This window comes from Sceloporus occidentalis, unplaced genomic scaffold (genome assembly GCF_023333645.1).
Source record: "Sceloporus occidentalis isolate IW3139 unplaced genomic scaffold, rSceOcc1.0.p SCAF_1, whole genome shotgun sequence".
NCBI lineage: Eukaryota > Metazoa > Chordata > Lepidosauria > Squamata > Phrynosomatidae > Sceloporus > Sceloporus occidentalis.
Genome location: NW_028316981.1, coordinates 267,727,103 through 267,747,148, shown reverse-complemented (window position 1 = coordinate 267,747,148; position 20,046 = coordinate 267,727,103).

The window sequence follows — 20,046 nt, the reverse complement described above, 5'->3', positions numbered from 1 at the left end:
AGTCCAAGTAGACCACAAGTTGAACATGAGTGAACAGTGTGATGCGGCAGCTAAAAAGGCCAATGCTATTTTAGGCTGCATCAATAGAAGTATAGTGTCTAGATCAAGAGAAGTAATAGTGCCACTGTATTCTGCTTTGGTCAGGCCCCACCTAGAATATTGTGTCCAGTTCTGGGCGCCACAATTCAGAAAGGACATTGAGAAACTGGAGCGTGTCCAAAGGAGGGCGACAAAAATGGTGAAGGGTCTGGAAACCAAGCCCTATGAGGAACGACTTAGGGAGCTGGGGATGTTTAGCCTGGAGAAAAGAAGGTTAAGAGATGATATGATAGCCCTGTTTAAATATTTGAAAGGATGTCATATTGAGGAGGGAGCAAGCTTGTTTTCTGCTGCTCCAGAGAACAGGACCCGGAACAATGGATGCAAGCTACAGGAAAAGGGATTCCACCTGAACATTAGGAGGAACTTCCTGACAGTAAGGGCTGTTCGACAGTGGAATGCACTTCCTCGGAAGGTGATAGAGTCTCCTTCCTTGGAGGTCTTTAAACAGAGGCTGGATGGCTATCTGTCTGGGATGCTTTAATTTGGATTTCCTGCATGGCAGGGGGTTGGACTGGATGGCCCTAGTGGTCTCTTCCAACTCTACGATTCTATGATTCTATGATTCTATGACATGCTGAAGCTATCAATAAGAATGTATGTTAAACGTAAACATAGTTTTAAGTGTGCACATAATGAATGAGCAGTAGTAAGATGGTGTTCTTTCTTGTGGTATCTGTGGCTCACACATAACGGGTTTCCTGATCCTATGCAGAGTAAGAATGGGATGTATGGGAAGCATCCTGAGCTGATCATTAATTTTTGGCAGAAAGCGTACACTTCCACTGTAATTGTTCTTAATAATAGTCTGCAATGCATCTTCTTTCCATTTTGTCCACTGAAGTATCAGCATTGTTTCAGACCACTTCTTTCAAGACTGTTGGATTTAGTGTTTTCTCATTGTCTTTTGTTATTGTTGCTGTTGCTGATTCATTCATTTTGAATTTCTCCTTGCTAGTTTCCTCTTTCTGCAACCTGCTCTTTCATTCTTGTTGGATCTTCTCTGGATTTTCTTTGCTTTACAGACCATGGCCTTGAAGTTCTTATTTAAGGAGTGAATGTCTTGAAAAGGAAATAATTTTCCAGAAAAGGAACACTTACATTGCTTGGTCAGACTGGAAGGAAAAGCATGTGATGGAGTTTTGGTGTCATCGGACCAAAAGAGATGGCCTGCATAGCCTCGCTTGGGGTTGACTTAGGGGCATAGTATTTACACATGTCACAGCCCCAAGCCAGACAGAAGTCTGGCCAGCAATTACATGCTGTCTGGCCTTTCTAACACTTGGGAGTGTGGCGCTTAGATGCCACTTTCCCCAGAGCTGGCTTTTTGGGAGGAATGCCAGCTTTGGGGGATCTTATCTGCTCCTTATTGGGGTGGAATCTGGCTAGATTGGGGCCAGGCATTTGTTTGCCCTGGCCCCAATCCAGCCTAAAAGGGGCAGCTTTAAGCAGCCCCTATTTAGCTGTCTGTACCCCCCCCCAATAGTTAATTTTACACCTCAAACCCAGAAGAAAAAAGAAGGGTACACTGGTCTGAGAGCAAGATCTGAAATGTCAGACTTCATGGCTAAAAAAACAGCCACTTGGCATCTACTACAATTTATCAAAGGCCTCACTTACAAAATTAACAATGAATTCACACTGCCCTTCCATCTCTTCTCATGAGATGTCTGAAATCAGAAAAGTACAATGCTGTGGATAGGGAAGTGAGGTAAATTGTAGAGAATCATTAAGGATGTGCACATTAGAGGAGTGGATTCATGCCAAAAGCTTTTGCTCACCTTGCAAAGTCCTCAATATGTTCTGCAGAGGCACAGGAAGTCCTGTATGGGTAAATTCACAGATGACATTTCATAGAATAACGGTTAGAGGTGTTTTTCTGGGACCCATGGCATCATTCTACCACTAATAAGTTATGGCTGGCTTCAACATGTCATTATACTTTTTCTTTTTAAACATATAACTTTGCATGGTCCCAGTAGAATCTGGTTCATTTTGGGTGTGACAAATCTTATCCTTGAAGTGTTTAGAAAATAAAGAAGAAAACACCTCAAAATGACCATGTTGGCTTCCAGGGAGATTTCAAGCTTGATCTGTTCAAGGATCCATTTGTTTGTCTTTTTGGCTATGCATTGTATCCTTAGTACTCTTCTCCAACACCAGGAGAAACTAACTCAAATGAGTTTTCTTCTTATGTGTTTTTTTCAGTGTCCAGCTCTCACATCCATACATGGTGATGAGGATTATAATGGCTTGGACGATTCTAATTTTAGTGCTCAGCTCTTGCCTAGTTCTTTCATAATTGCCCTTCCAATTCCTAGTCTTCTTCTGATTTCTTGACTGCAGTCTCTATTCTGATGAATGTTTGATGCAAGGTATGGAAATGCTTTAACTATTTTGATTTCCTCATTGGCTAGGTTGATTTACGTAGCTCTTCTGCTGTCCTTATTTTTATACTTTAAGTTCCGCAGTAAGCCTGCTTTCGCACGTTTTTCTTTGGCGTTCCTTAATAATTATTCTAAGTCTTTGTTGTTTTCTACTAATATGAATGAGCCCTGGTGGTGCTGTGGTTAAATGCTGGTACTGCAGACATTCACAGCCACAAGATTGTGAATTCTATCCCAGGCAGGGCTCCAGGATCCACTCAGCCTTGCATCCTTCAGTAGGTCACTAAAATGAGTTCTCAATTAGCTTACACATTGCAAATTGCTTAGGGACTGCTTAAGTCCACTGATAAGTGGTATATAAATGTACTTACTGCTTGCTATTGCTAATAGTATGGTGTCATCTGCATATCTAAGATTGTTGATGTTCCTTCCTCCTATCTTTATTCTCCCCTCTTTGGAGTCTAGACCTGCTCTTTGGATTATATTTTTAGCATGCAAATTGAACAAGTAGGGTGATAACATGCAGCCTTTCCTAATCCCTTTGCCAACTGGGAAGCATTCTGTTTCTCCATGTTCTTTGAACATTGAACTTAGTTTTCACTAATGCAAGTATGCTGAGGACAAGGGGGTAAAGTGGGTGGAAGAGAGAAAAATTGGGACATTTTAAAAGCAGCCCCAAAAGTGGGCCAACAAAGAATTAACCAGGACCGTCTCTGCCAAACTGGGACACTGGAGAGCATGCAGATCTAATCCTCAACAATAAATAATATAATTGTGACAAGGGACTGTCAGTAAAATCTCCATAATAAGAGCTATATCTTCCTGTCCAGAAAAGACAACCAAATCAAGAGTATACTGGAACAATGACCTGTCCTGTTGACTGAATAACAGTGGTTCCACAAAGTCTCATGTTGAGGGCTTTCTCAATCATTCTAATATCTTTTTAATATAATACATGTATGTTCATATGTATGTAATGTACTATGTCACTAAGTTCAGAGCTTTGCCTTAAACAATTGGGCTGCATAACTGGTAGACTTGAACTTTCCATCTCCTGAACATAACTGGAAAGTAAATGCCATAACTAAATCATCCTTTTAAGTGGATGAGAGAAGTGTAGGTTCTCTCAAACACATTGTCCAAATATCTAGTATTTCTTGTAATGTGTTAAGTAGTTCTGAAATTGTATGTGCTCTATAAAAAGTAAAAACAAACAACAAAACCCCCTGCTTTGATTTCCAAGGTTCAGTAAAAGTCCAGCATGTTTTAACAATCTTTTGCTTATTCAATTAAATCTGACTAAACATCCATGGAAGTCCACATCCTGACCTTTTATGTATTGCATAGTAGTACTTGCCTGTAGCACAGAGAAAATTACTTCTGTTCAGAAAACATAAGCTGGAAATCATGCTGTACTGGGGATTTTCAGTTATGTTTTTTAAAACAAGTTTTCAGTATAATAACATGATCCATGAATATGTTTGTTTGATTTTCACATTTTATATCCAGACTGATTAAAAGAAATAAATTTAACTGTACCTCAAACAGCATTTGTGTGTCATGAAAGGAAATGTTGATTCTATCTGGAAATGGTTTTATATAACCATTATGAAATCCCCCAGACATTGTCTTCCTTCCTTTTGTTCTAGGATCCAGTTTAATGAAACAGACCCTCCCTCACTAAATGCTAACATCTTTATTCCAAGACCATTATGAGAATAAAATCTCATTCAAGGATTATTGACAACATTGGCTCATTGATCATTTCCATAACCATTTCTTATGAGAAATCCAAAAGCAAAGGTAGTCAAAGCAGGAAACACAATAGCAAAGTTTATGACATAGAAAATGGATTCTTTAAAAGTATTTTGATTTAAAATGCCAAGGGTGAGAAGTCAACTCTTTACTACACATATTACTATTTATTACTTTGCATTTGGCTGAAATTCATCTCTTTCGACAAGCTATGGTAAACCACTTTATAAGTTTTAGAAAATATGAAAAGTGGTTCTTTTCTCTTTTTAAAAATGCACTACTTAGCAAACCTGTTTGAAACAAACTGCACTGCAAGTTGCATAAGCTACTTAAAGATAAGTAATTGTATGTACTTCTTTAAAAGCTGAATCAGAAAAGAATATATTTTGGTCAAAAATATACAATTCATTGGTTATGCAGCAAGTTCTTAAAGCATATAGTGATAATGAAAAAGAATGAAGAAATGCAAGTTTCACTTGTGGCGAAGTTTACTAAATGATAGCTGTAGTTTTTCCCCATTTTGTTTTATTATTTTTAATGCCTCTCAGATATATGTGGCTTTATTGTGAATGTATATGGAAACTTATTATTTTACAGTGAGGATATTGAATCTAGACCAAAGAATGTGGATTATCCATCATGGCATTAATCAACATGTACATGGCAAATGGGATTTAACATAGTGCCAAAGAGCCATCTGCTTTTAACAAAGAACAAAAATTTGCTTAGCTCTTTTATTAAAAGTTATTAGGGCAATTCACTTTCAAACCATCACTCTAACATCATTAACTAACATATAATTTAATGTAATCCCAAGCAACTTGACTTTTACATTTTCTTCAAAAGATTAATTTGTTTTTGCAAACTGATGTAAAAGACGTGTTTGACCTCAAAACAAATTCAAACCATTAGCAATAAATTAGATTATGTTTCAGAAGTATATTTTCATTGTGCTTTCTGTTTGTTTGTTAAATATACTGCATGTTTATCAGTGTCTCTGTTTGTTTGTTAAACATACTGTATTCTGGGGTTTTCAGTTGCCAAATGTAATTTTTCTGAGCTCTGTAAGTGTGTGAAAAATCCACCTGAAAATGGACATGAGTTTTCAAGCCCTGCACTCTAGTGTAAGAAAATACAGTATGGGGATACTGTATTTGTACAGTCACTGAAAAATTATTTTTAGGGACTGCAACTCCAAGAATTCTGTGCCTACCATGGCCATGATCACACCTGTTAGATTCTGGGGTTTTCAGTTGCCAAATGTAATTTTTCTGAGCTCTGTAAGTGTGTGAAAAATCCACCTGAAAATGGACATGAGTGCAGAAACACTTTGGGTTCAGCAATCCACATGCTTCTGGAATTTTGATTCCAGGAGTTGAAAAGGAAAAGCATATCAAATAAATTGCAAACTTGCAAAATGTGTACCTAGAAAAATGCATACACTTTGAATATATATGCAAATATACTTTACTTAGAGGCGTTACAAACTGCCGCTTTGAGGCAGTCTCCCGGCGCTGTTGTTTGCTCCATGAGGGAGCCGCCACAGCCAAACCGCGCAGCTCCCTTACAGAGCAAAAAAGAAACTCCAAAATGGAGCTTCTTCTGGCGGTGTGCTCATGACACTGCGAGGTGCCAATGGCGCACTCGCGACGTCATTAGTGCCGTGCGACGTGCGGACACACAATGTCCGTTACGTCAAGATGGCGGCAGCCGTGTGGAACGGCCACCACCATTTGTTATGGACAGAGTCTGTAACAGGAATAGGGGCATCTGGAAGAGACACCCCTTTTTTAAACTGGGATGTCCTGAGGACGTCCAAAGTGGCGGTTTGTAACCCGCCTTAGTTGGTGGATATGTGTAAACTGACTACACTTTGTAAAAGGTGCACAAAATGTTTGTGTCTGTGTGACTGTGTTTTAAAAAGACCAACGTAGGCGGGTTACAGACCGCCTGTTTGGGGCGGGCTGCACCCGCCCCTTTCCCCGGGATATCAGGGCCTCAGCATCCAGAGTTGCAGCCACTGAGGCCCCGATCCGCCGCTTTCCAGGCTGCGGGGAAGCAGCAAAAGGCCCCTTCCCTGCAGCCTGGAAAGGGGTGTCCTTGGGGCTTCAAGCCCCAAGGACACCCCGCCGCGGCGGGGAGGAGGAGAAAAGGGCCGCTTGGCCCCTTTCTCCTTTGGTCCGCTGGGCGCAGCTGTGTGAAGGCTGCGCCCAGCGGGCCAAACCAGGAAGGAGCTCCGAAACGGAGCTCCTTCCTGCTCCGCACTAAGGGCGCACTAAGCGCCCTGGTGCGGAGCGAGGACGTCATGTCCGTGCCGCCCCATATAGAGGCGGCGCGGTCATGACGTCCTCATGGCAGCAGCTCTGTGGAACGGCTGTTGCCATTTTGTGCATGCAGAGCGTGCACTAGGGTTAGGAGGGTGCAGAAGCACCGCCCCTTTCTAACCCTAGTACGTGCTCTGTGCGTACTTTCTTGCCCGTTTGTAACGGGTCAATATGTGCACACACATACAAAGAACAGATTTTTAAATGTTAATTAAAAAGTCTTCATGAAATCAACATGGAAAGGTTTTTGATGCTCAAAAAGGAGAAAATTTGCAGAAATAGACTTGACAAATGTGCACAGATCTTCCTATTTCCTTGAACTATTGGTTCAAGCAGGTAGTTTTGGCTGAAATCTAAAAACACTGACCTGAGAACAAGCCCATTTTTCTCAGTAGTACATAATTTTGAGCAGACATGGATAAGACTGCTTTTCACACTGCAGTAATAATCCAGTTTGAGACCATTTTAACTGCCCTGGCTCAGTGCTAGGGAATCCTGGGAACTGTAATTTATTGTGGTGCCAGAGCTCTCTAACAGATAAGGCTAAATGTCTCACAAAACTACAGTTCCTAGAATTCCCTAGCATTGAGCCAGGGCAGTTAAAGTGGTCTCAAACTTGATTATTTCTGCAGTGTGAACACAGTCTAAAATCAAGTGACTCTTTCTGGGAACAAGCTCCACTGAACTACATTGGGACTTCTGAGCATATAGGTTTGCACCAATAGGTAGTTCCTACTCCTGCTCTGACTTGAAAGACACTACTCTGGAAAATGGTAGCTATTTTGGTTGAGAGGTTTGGATACATTAGACATCATTGTAGTATAAGAGATTTGACTCATAGAAAACATGTTTCAAGCCCATTCCTGCCACGGAATTCAATGAGTACTAGCATATTCTGTGTACTCCACAGTGGGTAAACAAAACAGTTCTTGAAGAGTGTTTAGTCAGCCAGCAAATTAATTAACAGGGCTTTCAACTGCTTAATTTTAGGCTGATTAATAGTCTTTCTGGTTATTTGATTTACCAATGGATATGAACCTCATAGTATCACAATAAATGTGACATGTTGATATTTAATGAAGAGAGGTTTTGTTGTCTAGATAAAGCAGACTAATAATATTTAGAACATCATCTTGAATGGATTGACTGAATCTTGAAATGCAAATTTAAAAGGATGTTTGAGAAGGGGGTGGTAATCATGTAGCTCTCTAGATTGTTGAACTGTATCTCCCAGCATTCCTCACCATTAGCTATGCTGGCTAGGCCTGCTGTCTCTCACAGTCCTACATCTGTGGAACTGCATGATACCCACCGCTGTGCTTGAGGAATTCAATATTTCAAATTCTTTATTCCACAAAATTCCACCTGCTCCACACTTCCAGAACTAATAAATGGATTAAATGTAGGTGTCACAGTTTTCTAAGTGTTGCAGTGCAGTATTCTGAGAAGTATAGTATCAAAATGCACATTTAAAGGTGACGCCTTTAAGAAGGCGCTGAAAACCTCTCTCTTCCAGCAAGCATATCCTCCTGACCCTCTGTAGAGGAAATCACCCCAAATATATATATCTACCTCAGGATGTTCTCTTTTTTAAATTGTATTGTGATTTGTGTGTTTTTAAGAGATGTGTTATTATATGAGCTGATTTTATCTAATTGTAATTGTGACGTATTGTGAATTGATACTGGCTGTAATCCTGCCTCGATCCATAGGGAAAATATAAATAAAACTTTTATTTATTATTATTTTTATTTTGCAGGAGTGCAGCTATGGGAGGACCAATGAAGTGTCCCCAGTGAAACTTCTGCCCCCAAATGAATTTTTCCTTCAGTCCCCAAATTTCTAGCATGGATGTAACTTAAAATGCCAATTGAGCATTTATAATACAGTTCAGGCATCCAAAGAGAAGGGGCAGGCAACATTCCCAAGGGAATGTGATACCAGTAAAAATGAGAGCTCTAAATGAGAATCATTTTCAATGTTTCACTTTCTAAAGGGCTAGAAATTCACCAAGTGAATTTCTGCACTTTGTATCACAACAAGTCTTGAGAAGTGAAAAATGCTTTAGATGAGAATGAATATTTCCATTTCCCTATTATTTGACTCAGAAACTGCAAAAGCAGTCAGGGACTTGGATAAAGCATGCTTAAAAAGCTGGCTGAAGTGCTCTCATGGAAGGGGAACTGTTGCTTTAGTGATGTTCACAAGCCTTGTGAAACTTCACTGAACTAGTTTTCTGCTATTCCCACCCCCATCACAGATTTGTCTATATGTCTTCAAAAGACCATTGTTTTGTTTGCCATCCATTGGCATGGCATGGGAGAGATGGAAGTTGCTCTGTGTAAATCCTTTAAATCCATTAAGCAATGTCCTTTGAGCTCTTTTGGGGTGAGTCCTCAAGACCTACCTCCACCACATCTTTGTTTTCTGTGCTTCAGTGTGAGCCAAGGATGAGGAACATGATAGCATCAACAGGAGCTCACACAAGGACCAGTCTCACACCTCCAGTTAGGCATCATCAGCATGGGAACACAATAGCCAATCCCTTTCCTTTAGGCATCAGTATGAGATCACAATGGCCATCATCAGTATGAGATCACAATGGCCAATTTCTCTTCAGGAGGAGAGCACATTTTTGATCATCTTATTGCAGGAGATAAGAGTGTGTGAACACAATGTTTCTTTCTGCTAAAAAAGAAGGAGCATGAGGGGATATACTCTTCCTCTTCCTGAGATGGCAGCAGCAATGGGTTGGTACAGTGGTCACCAGACTCCTTCTAATCACAATGGGCAGAGAAGTGGCAGGAAAGATTGGAAGGTAGGTGGGGATCTCCACTACTGAAAGGCTTGTACTTACAGCAAAGTATTCCAGCATAGTTTGGCGCCACCACGCATAGAGATAACGGACGTGGAAATAAGAATATTGGCAACACCCCCAGTTCCTGTGGGGCATCAACTATCGCCATGTATGCCAAAAGGTCACTTTGGGGCAAAACAGACAGTCCCTTTACTCTGCCATCTGGGTAGCTTCAGAGCACAGTGTTTTGACACCACATGCTCTGAAGCTGCACTGAAGCTACCCTGAAGCTGGCTTCCAGATGCCCAGCTGCACACACATGGGCTGGCTTCTGGGCATCTTGGAGGTGTGGCAGTTACACACTGCAAACCCCCAACATGCTAGAAAGCCACCTCAGGACCACTCCTTTTTTGGCTGTCCCCATGGCAGATTGGAGCTGCGGTGTGCAGCTGCTACAGCCTCATTCTGTGTTTGGGTGGGGCAGCTTCACACTGCCCCATCTGGGCTGTCTTTTTCAGTCCTATATAACAACCCTCAATAAAAAAAAGCAGCACTCATGGATGAAAGAGGGCACCCAATATATAGCAAATCTTCAGTTTGCAGGATGGCCTGGGGCAGACTGGTGGGAAGAAGAAGAAGAAGAAGAAGAAGAAGAAGAAGAAGAAGAAGGAGGAGGAGGAGGAGGAGGAGGAGGAGGAGGAGGGTATCAATGCAGTAGAACTTAGGCCCTATACAGACAGGCCACAATAAAGCTGCTTCAGGTCACTTTGGAGGTATGGTGTTTCAATGATGCATGTGTCCTAAGAGTCAGGAAGCTGCACCAAAGCCGCAGTCCAGGACTGGAGCACAGCTTTGGTGTGACTTCTGGACTCTTAGGATGCTTTATTTTGGCCTGTCTGTATCAGGTCTTAGAATACCAAATAGGGAAATGAGGAAGACTGATTTTGGGCAGGGGAAGATAGCAAGGAAGTAGCGAAAGATAGCTAAGGATAGCTGAGGGAAGCTCAAAAAATGCATTGCTAAAGGTCAGGAACACCCACTATGAAGGAACAGAGAAATGAAAGAATGAAAACTCCCAAGTTAAGCAAGAATATTAATTTTCCAACATGTTTTGGAAGTAACTGACAGTAAACCATACACATATATTCCTGCATATTTAAGAAGTGTCTCAAATAACCAAAAACAGTTACTTTATTTTTGAGTTTCACTTCCAGGAACACCATTAAGTTTCTCTGTAAAGATAAAGATATGTAAGATAAAGTAATTACATTTTTGTAATCCACATTGGGTGATCTTGGGCAAGTCACATTCTCTCAGCCTTAGAAGAAGGCAAAGGCAAACCCCCTCTAACAAATCTTGCTAAGAAAACCCAGTGATAGATTTGCTTCAGGGTCACCATAAGTTGGAAATGACTTGAAGGTACACAATAACAACAACAATGCTGATGGACTGAGGTCTAGTTGTCAAAAACAAACAAACAAACAAACAAAAAACAGTGGGTAACCCTGTGTCTCTGCTGCCCTTCAACCTTCTGATGAACAGTTGCATAACTGAACCTATTCCATTAAAAAAAAAAAATCCTGAAAATCCTGAATTTGAAAACTAGATGTCAGAGATAAATATTCTAGAATAGTTGTTTCCTTAGCATTCCAGTTTTCTGCCTGGCTTTATTTTTAATCAGCAAGATATTTAGTGATTCCAATCAAAGTGATACAGTTCAAATCTAGTCTGGGTAAATCTGTAATTTTTAATTTATATCCGTCTCTTATTTTTCCAATGGAACTTAGTTCCATCCCATTTTTGTATCACTTTTCAGAAGTGCAAACCCTTAAAAAAAAAAAAAATTAGCATAAAAATTGTAGGTATTTTCATGGAAAGATTTCCTCTATTTTGGTACACAACATTTAACATATTTCCTCTAATATGAGCCAGCAGCCTGTTGTGACATACACAGATGTTGTGTAAGCTGTATTACACATGCAGAGCGTTTTATTGGAGGTTGTGCAATTGCAATATCCAGCTAATGGGAATGGAAGCAGAACACATACATTCACATTGGGCAACGTGTCTGAGATCCACAATGGGCTTTGCTCATTCCCTAATGAAGCATTGTAGTTATATCATGGTAAGTCAACCATGTACATTTAGCAGTGATCTGCTGTGTTGCACCACAGTGGTATCCAGTAAAGGAATTGTGTAAGGCAAGCAAAATGTACTTAACTGGTGGTTATTTTTCCTATGATGCAATGAAGTAGAACCCCAGCCACAGAGCATTTAAGTATTTGTTTCTGCTACATGCATTTTTGTGCATCCTATTTGATAGGAAAGCTGTCTTACAAAATTTGGAAAAGTGCAAATATTAAAGGATAAATGCCTTTGAGTTTCTGAATTCATTCAAGAAGTGCAAATTAGATAGGTTTGGATTAAAGTACAATCTGAAAAAGTTTTTCCTCATCTCTTTTGTAGACACAGGGTTATCATTTCTACATTAGTGGCCATATTTCAGTAATACTCGTACATCAAAGGTAAAAAAGGGTAAAGGTAGTCCCTTGACATGAATGTCTATCTAGTTGTAACCGACTGTAGAGGGTGGTGTTCATGGCCGTTTCTAAGCTGAAGAGCCAGCATTGTCGGAGGACTGCTCTGGTGGTCATGTGGCCAACATGACTGCACCAAACACAGTTACTTCCCACTGAGAAGTGGTACCTATCTATCTACTTGCATTTACATGCTTTTGAACTGCTAGGTTGGCAGAAGCTGGGATGGGTGATAGAAGCTCACCCCATCATGCAGCATCCGGGTCTTGAACTGCTAACTTTCTGATCTTCAGATCATCATAATTGGTGTCTTAACCACTAAGGCAATCCTCCCTTGGCACACACACTGTAAAACATGTGGGGTTTTTTTGTTGTTGTTAATTGCCATCAAGTTGACTTTGACTTCTGGTGACCCCATGAATGAGAGACATCTAAGTCACCGTATCATCAATAGCCCTGCTCAAGTCCTGAAGACTCAGGGCTGTGGCTTCCATGATTGAATCCCTCTGGAACATGGTCCTCTTCTTTTCCTACTGATTTTTGCTTTACCAAATATAAATACAATAGTATTTTCTGGTGAGGCTTGCCTTCTCATGATATGGCCAAAGTATGACAGCCTCAGTTTAGTCATCCTGGCTTCTAGTTCAGGCTTGATTGCCTTTGGACCCATTTATTTATCTTTTTAACATTCTAAGGGGTTCAGATGGTGAAAATTCAGATTCTCAGATGTGTGAATAACCAATGTGACTAGACCCAGGATAAAACTCTACATGTCTTGAATGTGCTTCAAATACATTTGCATCAACTCCAACTTTATCCGAGAGCTGACATGTGTGAGCAACTGAACTTGCAGAGATGTATATGGATGTAATTCCATAGTGTGAACAACAAACCCAGAATCAATGAGTGAGATTATTCACATAGTCACACTAAAAACAACAGTGTGTGAATGATCCTCACAATATCCGTAGAACTCTTCTCCAGCACTACATTTCAAATGAGTTGATTTTCTTCCTATCTGCTTTCTTCACTGTCCAACTTTCACAATAAATAGTCCTCCAGATATTTTCATTTATAACTCCCACTTTCCCTTAAAACTGGCCAGACCTGGTAAGGCTGCCGTGAGATTTAGCTAGGGTTGCCTCACTGGGGCATCCCAGGCCCTAAGATTTCAGGTCCCAAACCCTCATCTGATAACCCTAGCTATAACCCCAAACATCTGCAGTCCAACTATACCCCATCCCTTCAGGTTAGAGGGAGAAATGAAGAAAAAAAATGAAGTGCACAACCAGATCTAACATACAAACTGATAACTATGTTTTAAACACTTTAAACACAAATATCACCACACACAATTCTTTCAAAGATAAATGGATTCCTTCTGTTGATCACACCAACAATGCACTGTACTATCATCAAAATGTTTGTGCTAGTTTATGACCATAATAAAGATGAACGAAATTCATCAAAATGTTCAACACCTTATCGAAGACGCTGGTTAAGAACTTTAACATGTACTCAGGTTGCTAACTGATACAAAATTTGAATGGATAGACCTATTGTTGGACTTTTTAAAAAACTACTTTAAAAAAAACTTTAAAAAACCCCCACAAATATCATAACACCCCGGTGGCTTGTATTCATGTAACTATTGCTTCAGAATACTATCTTTTTCATGTTTCTGCAGATTACTGTTCCATGGAATCCTATTTGCAGGATATATGTGATTGTGGAATCTCTATTTTGTTTCGCATGACATTAATCTTCAGTGAAGTCAGATGGAATGTTATATTTTGATGCTTTAGCCTTCTGGCTCTTTTGCATAAATGGGCTTGGTATTTGGCCCTTAGGCCATAGTTGATCAGTGGAACCATAAGCTAGGGTATTTGCTGTCCAGCTTTCACCTCTGTAAATGCATCAATTTCACAATTTCACAGAAGTATAGACACTGAAGTAAAGGTCCCTCTACAAGGGCAAAAAGGAAATTTACTACGAATGGAAATGGGCTACTAATTCTTTGTTCACCCTCATAAAACTCCTGGAGTACAGCAAGGAAGAGAAATTAGAGAAACATTTGGAAGGTCATCAGCAGCATATTATATAAATAAGTCTAAGGGTGAAGGAAATCTGGGAAAATAAAAATGGTTGTCTTCTGTGACATGGCTATTTGTCTGCCAACAATGCCTTTCTGAGACAAATTGAAAGCTTTTACCTGGCAAACACCAACAGAAAGGCTGCAGTACAGGCAAAGAAATATTTTCAATTTACTCTAATTGAATGTATTTGCAAAATTCATTTTCATATCATGATTTTATAGGATTCCTTATAGCAAGGCTCCTGCTTTTGTAACCAAAGTAGCATCCCTACACCTTTGCAACATTATGTTGAATGTGACATAATGTTGCATTCAGTGCTAGTCCTTGACATGGTGAACTGTGCCTTCTTCAACCTCCCCCCCCCCCCCCCATGAAAGTATTCAGAGGAAGCATAGGCCAGAATCCAGTGAGGCTGCTCTCCTGGCAGATCTGCTTCTGTTAAGAGGACTGGAAGGAGTATTTTACCTTTTTCTTGAAGTCCCCTTTTCATCTTCACAAATCTGCCTCATAGGAGTGGGTAACTCCTGAAGGTTTTGTGCAGTGTGGAGGGCTGTAGTGGGGAAGAGAAGAAAGTACCACCACACTAACTGCCAAGCATTAGGATGCAAAGGATTTGGGCCATATTATCTACTAGACATAGAAGCTTCTTTTTTAAAACAGAAAATAAAAGTGGTTAAAATGTGTGTGTATGTTTGAGTACCAGGAAGTACTGACAATGAGAAAAAATGGACTGATGAGCATCTTAGCAGTTCAGGACTTATTCTGCACAATACTGGCTTTTGCACAGGACATAAAATTTTCTGTGCCAGAAATGCTGTTTTTTTTGTGTGCAAAAAATGCACATATGAATTTTGTATAGTCCCCCATTGCAGCAATTTTTGCACAGAAAATAATATTTCCTGTGCAGCAAATATTTACTGGAGAGAAAATGGCTGTTTTCTGCAAAAATGCTTCACAAGACACCACCACACACCCAATTATACCATCAGGGAGTCAATGAATTTTATTTAGCTTGCAGTTGGCTTCAAAATAAAATAGGATATTTTCTGTGTATTGGGAAAATAATTTGTCTTTCTGAGCTTGTGTAACAAGCAAGTTCAGGGGGTTAGAGGTTTGGCACATTGCTAGACTAGATGTCAAACAGAAGGGTTCTCATCTAGCCATATTACTGTCAAGCAAGCTTACTATCTGGAAGGATTGGGACTGAGAAAGGGAAGAAACATCCCCTCTACATGCCCCCATCAAAACTGATATACCATAAGCAAAGGTGCATGTGTTTCTGTGAACTAGGCTAAAGTGCAGCAATATGAAGAGTGAAACTTAAACCTAAGGCAGCAAAATTGAGGTTTTGGGTATGCATTTAGACCATGTCTCCCCAGAATCATTCTACAGACTATGTATGTCAAAAATATCTTCACATGCAAAATCCAGACTGCTAAATAAATTAGCAATTTATTCTCTTTCCTCAATTTGGCTTCTGCTGCATTGCCATTGGTTTTGCTCTTTGACTTTGCCCCTTATCTTTCCTCCTTTGTGGCACTCCTCAACACAGTGCTAATTTAGAGGAAATACAAGATAATTGACAATTTGGACACCCTGAGGAACAAGATAATGGCCCTGGCCTTCATGGGAGGCTTGAGTGGATATAGGCTGCAAGTGCATAATGATATGAGACACTGGTGCTGCTCCTGTATCGTTTCCTTCCAGTCTTGTACTCTTTTTGTTTTACAGATGAAGCTTTTACTTCACCACCAAAGGCTTTGTTAATAATAGGGGAACTCACTTGTATGGGCAGGAGTTTAATTGATTCATCATCATTCCTCTTTATATCTGAATTTCATGTATTAGTACAAATACAGTACAAATACAGAATAGGATCAATGTTTCTAACAAGAGAACGTTTTTATAGCTCCTTAGGAAAAAAAGAAAGGGTACCATTAAAGGGTTTATCTGTTGTATGTGGATGCCAGTTAGGATTATATTTCTCCATTCTTATGAGGCACAGATTTATTCCTAATGAAAATAGTGTTAAGAACAGAGTTTTAGTTCCTGCACACATCACAATGAAGAATTTCAGTCAAGATGTAGCCAAATGCAACAAAACACTCCTTTCAGGACAGAATGGTTGGGGATGTTCCTTCTCTTGGGCAGCAACATACCTGAATGCAGCAATATGACAAGGGCATCTGCATTCCCATCTGTACTGCAGTGTAGCTGAAACTGTGACCTCAAGTCATATAATAAAGTCAAATGGGAAGCACACTGAATAGCTCAGGATGACTGAATGTGTTTTGCTTTGTGTGTATTTATTCATTCTGTTGTTACATCTTCCATTCTCAGTTCACAGGGTTCCCAAAGAAGGCCTAGAGTGTTGAGACTATAATAAACAATCAAATCAATAAGAATACAATGAATTACCAACATATATAGGTTACAGCTCCTTGAAGCATGCAGCCAGTATGATCAGTGGCCCTTCTTTTGAGGGATTCTGAGAATCCCAGTAAAGTATTTTTTTTCAGGCTCTAACCCAGACCAAATCATACCTACAGTAGCAACAACTGGCCATACCTCAGGCCAAAGAGCTGCCTAAAAAGGCAGGTCTTCACCACCCCTTGAGGAAGTATTTGAAACACCTGTCTCCTGAGCACACTTGAAAAGGCCCTGATTCCTGGCTCCTATCAACATATTTCTAAAGCAGACAATGCTAAAGTGAAGAAAAGCCTATTGAAAGGACAGAAACTTTCATGTGAACTGCAAGAAGATTACAGCACATGGGAACAGTTTTTCCAATAGGCTTCATTCCTTCAGTCCACAGTTCAGTGACTGTTTAGGGATATGGTATGGCAGCATTAGCAATATCAGGGTGGGGTTAGTGCTCATATCACTGCTATTTCTTTATATGATATTACTCACGTGGAGAGGAAAATGCCTTAATAGCTATCTCAGACTGTCATAACATTGAGCCATGGCAGTTAAAGCAGTGTCAAAGTGTATTAATTCTACACTGCAGCTGCAGCCCCAGTCTAGTATCTTGCACACAATAATAGGGAGATTACTTCACTTCTGAGGCTATTTGAGATGAATTTGTTTGCCAATTCCTTACCAAAGTTTTATAAATTATACTTAGCTTGCATTCAATATTTTATTAAAAATGGTTCAACAGTATGTCTGCAACTTTATGTCAATAATGACTTAGCATCAGTCATCACGATTGCCATTGCAATTTGAGAGTTAAAGCCAAAGTGTATTGTTTAAACACAGACAAGCTTGGATCCCGCAACTGAAAAACAGCAACAATGTCAACAAAAAGTCAAGCAAACAATTCTCTTCACATAGCCTCAAAATCCCTGAAATCTCCTTGAATATGTGGCCAACTGTTACTGAATTCAGAGAGCTCTACTTTCAAGTAAATATTCAATGGATCAGGGTGTAAATTTATTTATACAAGACACTTGGCAGCTAAACTTTTGGTGTGAAACTGGTTTTAAGACAGTTAAATCAAAATGTCTCAACAAAACAAAAATAGCTGAAGAATAACATAAAAAAAGAAGTAGTGAGGGAAAGGTATGCCAGCAAGGGTCAAACTACATGTTATGTTAAATGCATAGTCTGTCCATTGATGCCCCCTTGTCATGGGGGAGAGGCTTGCGTACCCTAATGAAGTTGTGAGCTATGCTGGTGGTGGTATAATAGCCACTGGCAGGGCCTCTCATGCCAGACAGATCACAACCGAAGGGTCTGACCAAGAGTGCCAAAGGGCAGGATGGGCTCTCTAGCCTTATGGCAACCATCCTAGGAGAAGGGAAACTCTAATCCCAAACCTGGGCAGATGGTGCTCATCTAACCCTGTAAGGTCAACCATCTAAGAGAAGGAAACTCTAATCAAACCTATGACCCGAGGACCTCGCTGCTACCATCCATGCTTGTCAAGGCCTCAGCAGACGAACCTCTGGTTTAAAGGGTGAGGCCAGTTCTGTGCACACTGAGCTCCACCAGAAAAATCCATTGCACAGGCTCGAAGGATACATCCAATCTCTGAAAAAGCCCTGTAGTGATAGGCGAGGGACGAAACGGCAGGTGTAAAGATGCACTGGAAGCCGCAGACCCAACCCTGCATGCAGGCGGTTCAGGACTTTGGTCGCTTGAGACTGACCGGGGATGACAGTCTTGTTCGGCAGCATCCTGAATGACCAAGCAGCCTTTTTTAAGGAGAGCACTGCTTGCTCCATATGGAGAGGAGCCTAGAAAAGGTGGCCTAAAGAAAGCTCATCCCCAACAACCCGGTTGGCTAGTCGCGGCCAACGGGCATCTTCTGATGTGGTCAAACAAAGACAAAGAGACAAAGGCACACACCAGCCTCCAAAGGTCCAAATAGACTAACGCTTGCATGCTGGAACATCAGAACCATGCAAGATTCTGCAGATAGTGGATGTCCTGAGCATCATTCTGCCCTAATAGCCCATGAACTGTCATGACTTAATATCGACATCACTGCTCTTAGTGAAGTTCGTGTCCACGAGAAAGGCAGCCTTAAAGAACACGGTGCTGGCTACACACTCTACTGGTCTGGCAAACCCAAAACTGAAAAACATCTTTCAGGTGTAGGCTTTATGATCAAAAACTCCATTGCCTCCAAACTCGAAACCTTGCCAACAGGACACTCTGATCGCATTATCTCCTTATGCCTCCCACGTGTTGTTCTCTTCAGTATATATGCCCCAACTATGCAAGCCGACCCTGCGGAGAAAGACAAATTCTACTCAGACCTACACCACCTTATACAGAAAGTCCCTGCAGAAGACAAAATCATTATTCTTGGTGACTTCAATGCCAGAGTAGGAAAGAACTTTGAAGCCTGGAAAGGTGTTTTAGGCAAGCATGGTGTTGGAAACTGTAATGATAACGGATGCCTCCTGCTAGAGTTTTGTGCAGAACAGCAGCTGACTATTACAAACACCATCTTTCAGCAGAAAGATAGCCTGAAGACAAGCTGGATGCATCCTCGATCCAAACACTGGCACCTCATTGACTATATCCTAGTGCACCAGAGAAATATTCGCGATGTCCGTCATACCCGAGTGATGCCCAGTGCAGAATGTGAAACAGATCATCGCCTCATAAGATGCAAACTAAATCTTCATTTTCAGGTCAAACCTAAGAGGGGTGGCATCCCTCTCCTAAAGAGGAGACTCCAAGTCAACAATCTTCAACAAGCTGCCATGAGAGACAACTTCCAGGCAAATTTGCAAAAAAAACCTTGAAGGCCATCCTGTAGACTCTTTTCCTACAGTGCTTTGGCAACATATCAAAAACAGCATCCTGCAATCTGCGGAAGAATCCTTAGGGTTCTCCCTCAAGAAAAACCAAGACTGGTTTGATGAAAACAACCAAGAGATCCAGGAGCTGTTGGCAAAGAAGAGAACTGCTCACCAGGCACACCTCGTCCAGCCATCCTGCCATGTAAAAAAAGCAGCCTTTCGCCTTGCATGTAGTCAGTGCCAACAAAAACTCCGAGACATTCAGAACAAGTGGTGGATCAATTTAGCAGAAAACATTGTGCAGATCTGGGTGATTCCAGAGGATTTTACGAAGCTCTTAAAGCAGTGTTTGGACCTATATATCAGATCCAAAGCTCCCTATACAGTACAGATGGTCAAACACTAATCACAGATAAAGCTTCCATTCTGAACCGATGGGCTGAACATTTCCAAAGCCTCTTTAGTGCCAACCGAGTAGTCCAAGACTCAGCTATTCAACATATGACACAACAACCGATGAAGAAGGAATTGGACATAGCTCCCACTCTGGAAGAAACCGTTAAGGCCATACAGCAGATGAAAAATGGCAAGGCTGCCGGGATTGATGGAATTCCACCTGAAGCTTGGAAACATGGAGGTCATGTACTCCATGCTAAACTCCACGAGCTCCTTGTGAGTTGCTGGGGAAAAGGCGAACTGCCATCAGATCTCCGAGATGCAGTCATCATCACCCTGTACAAGAAAAAAGGGGCAAAATTGGATTGCTCAAACTGTCGAGGTATAACACTGCTCT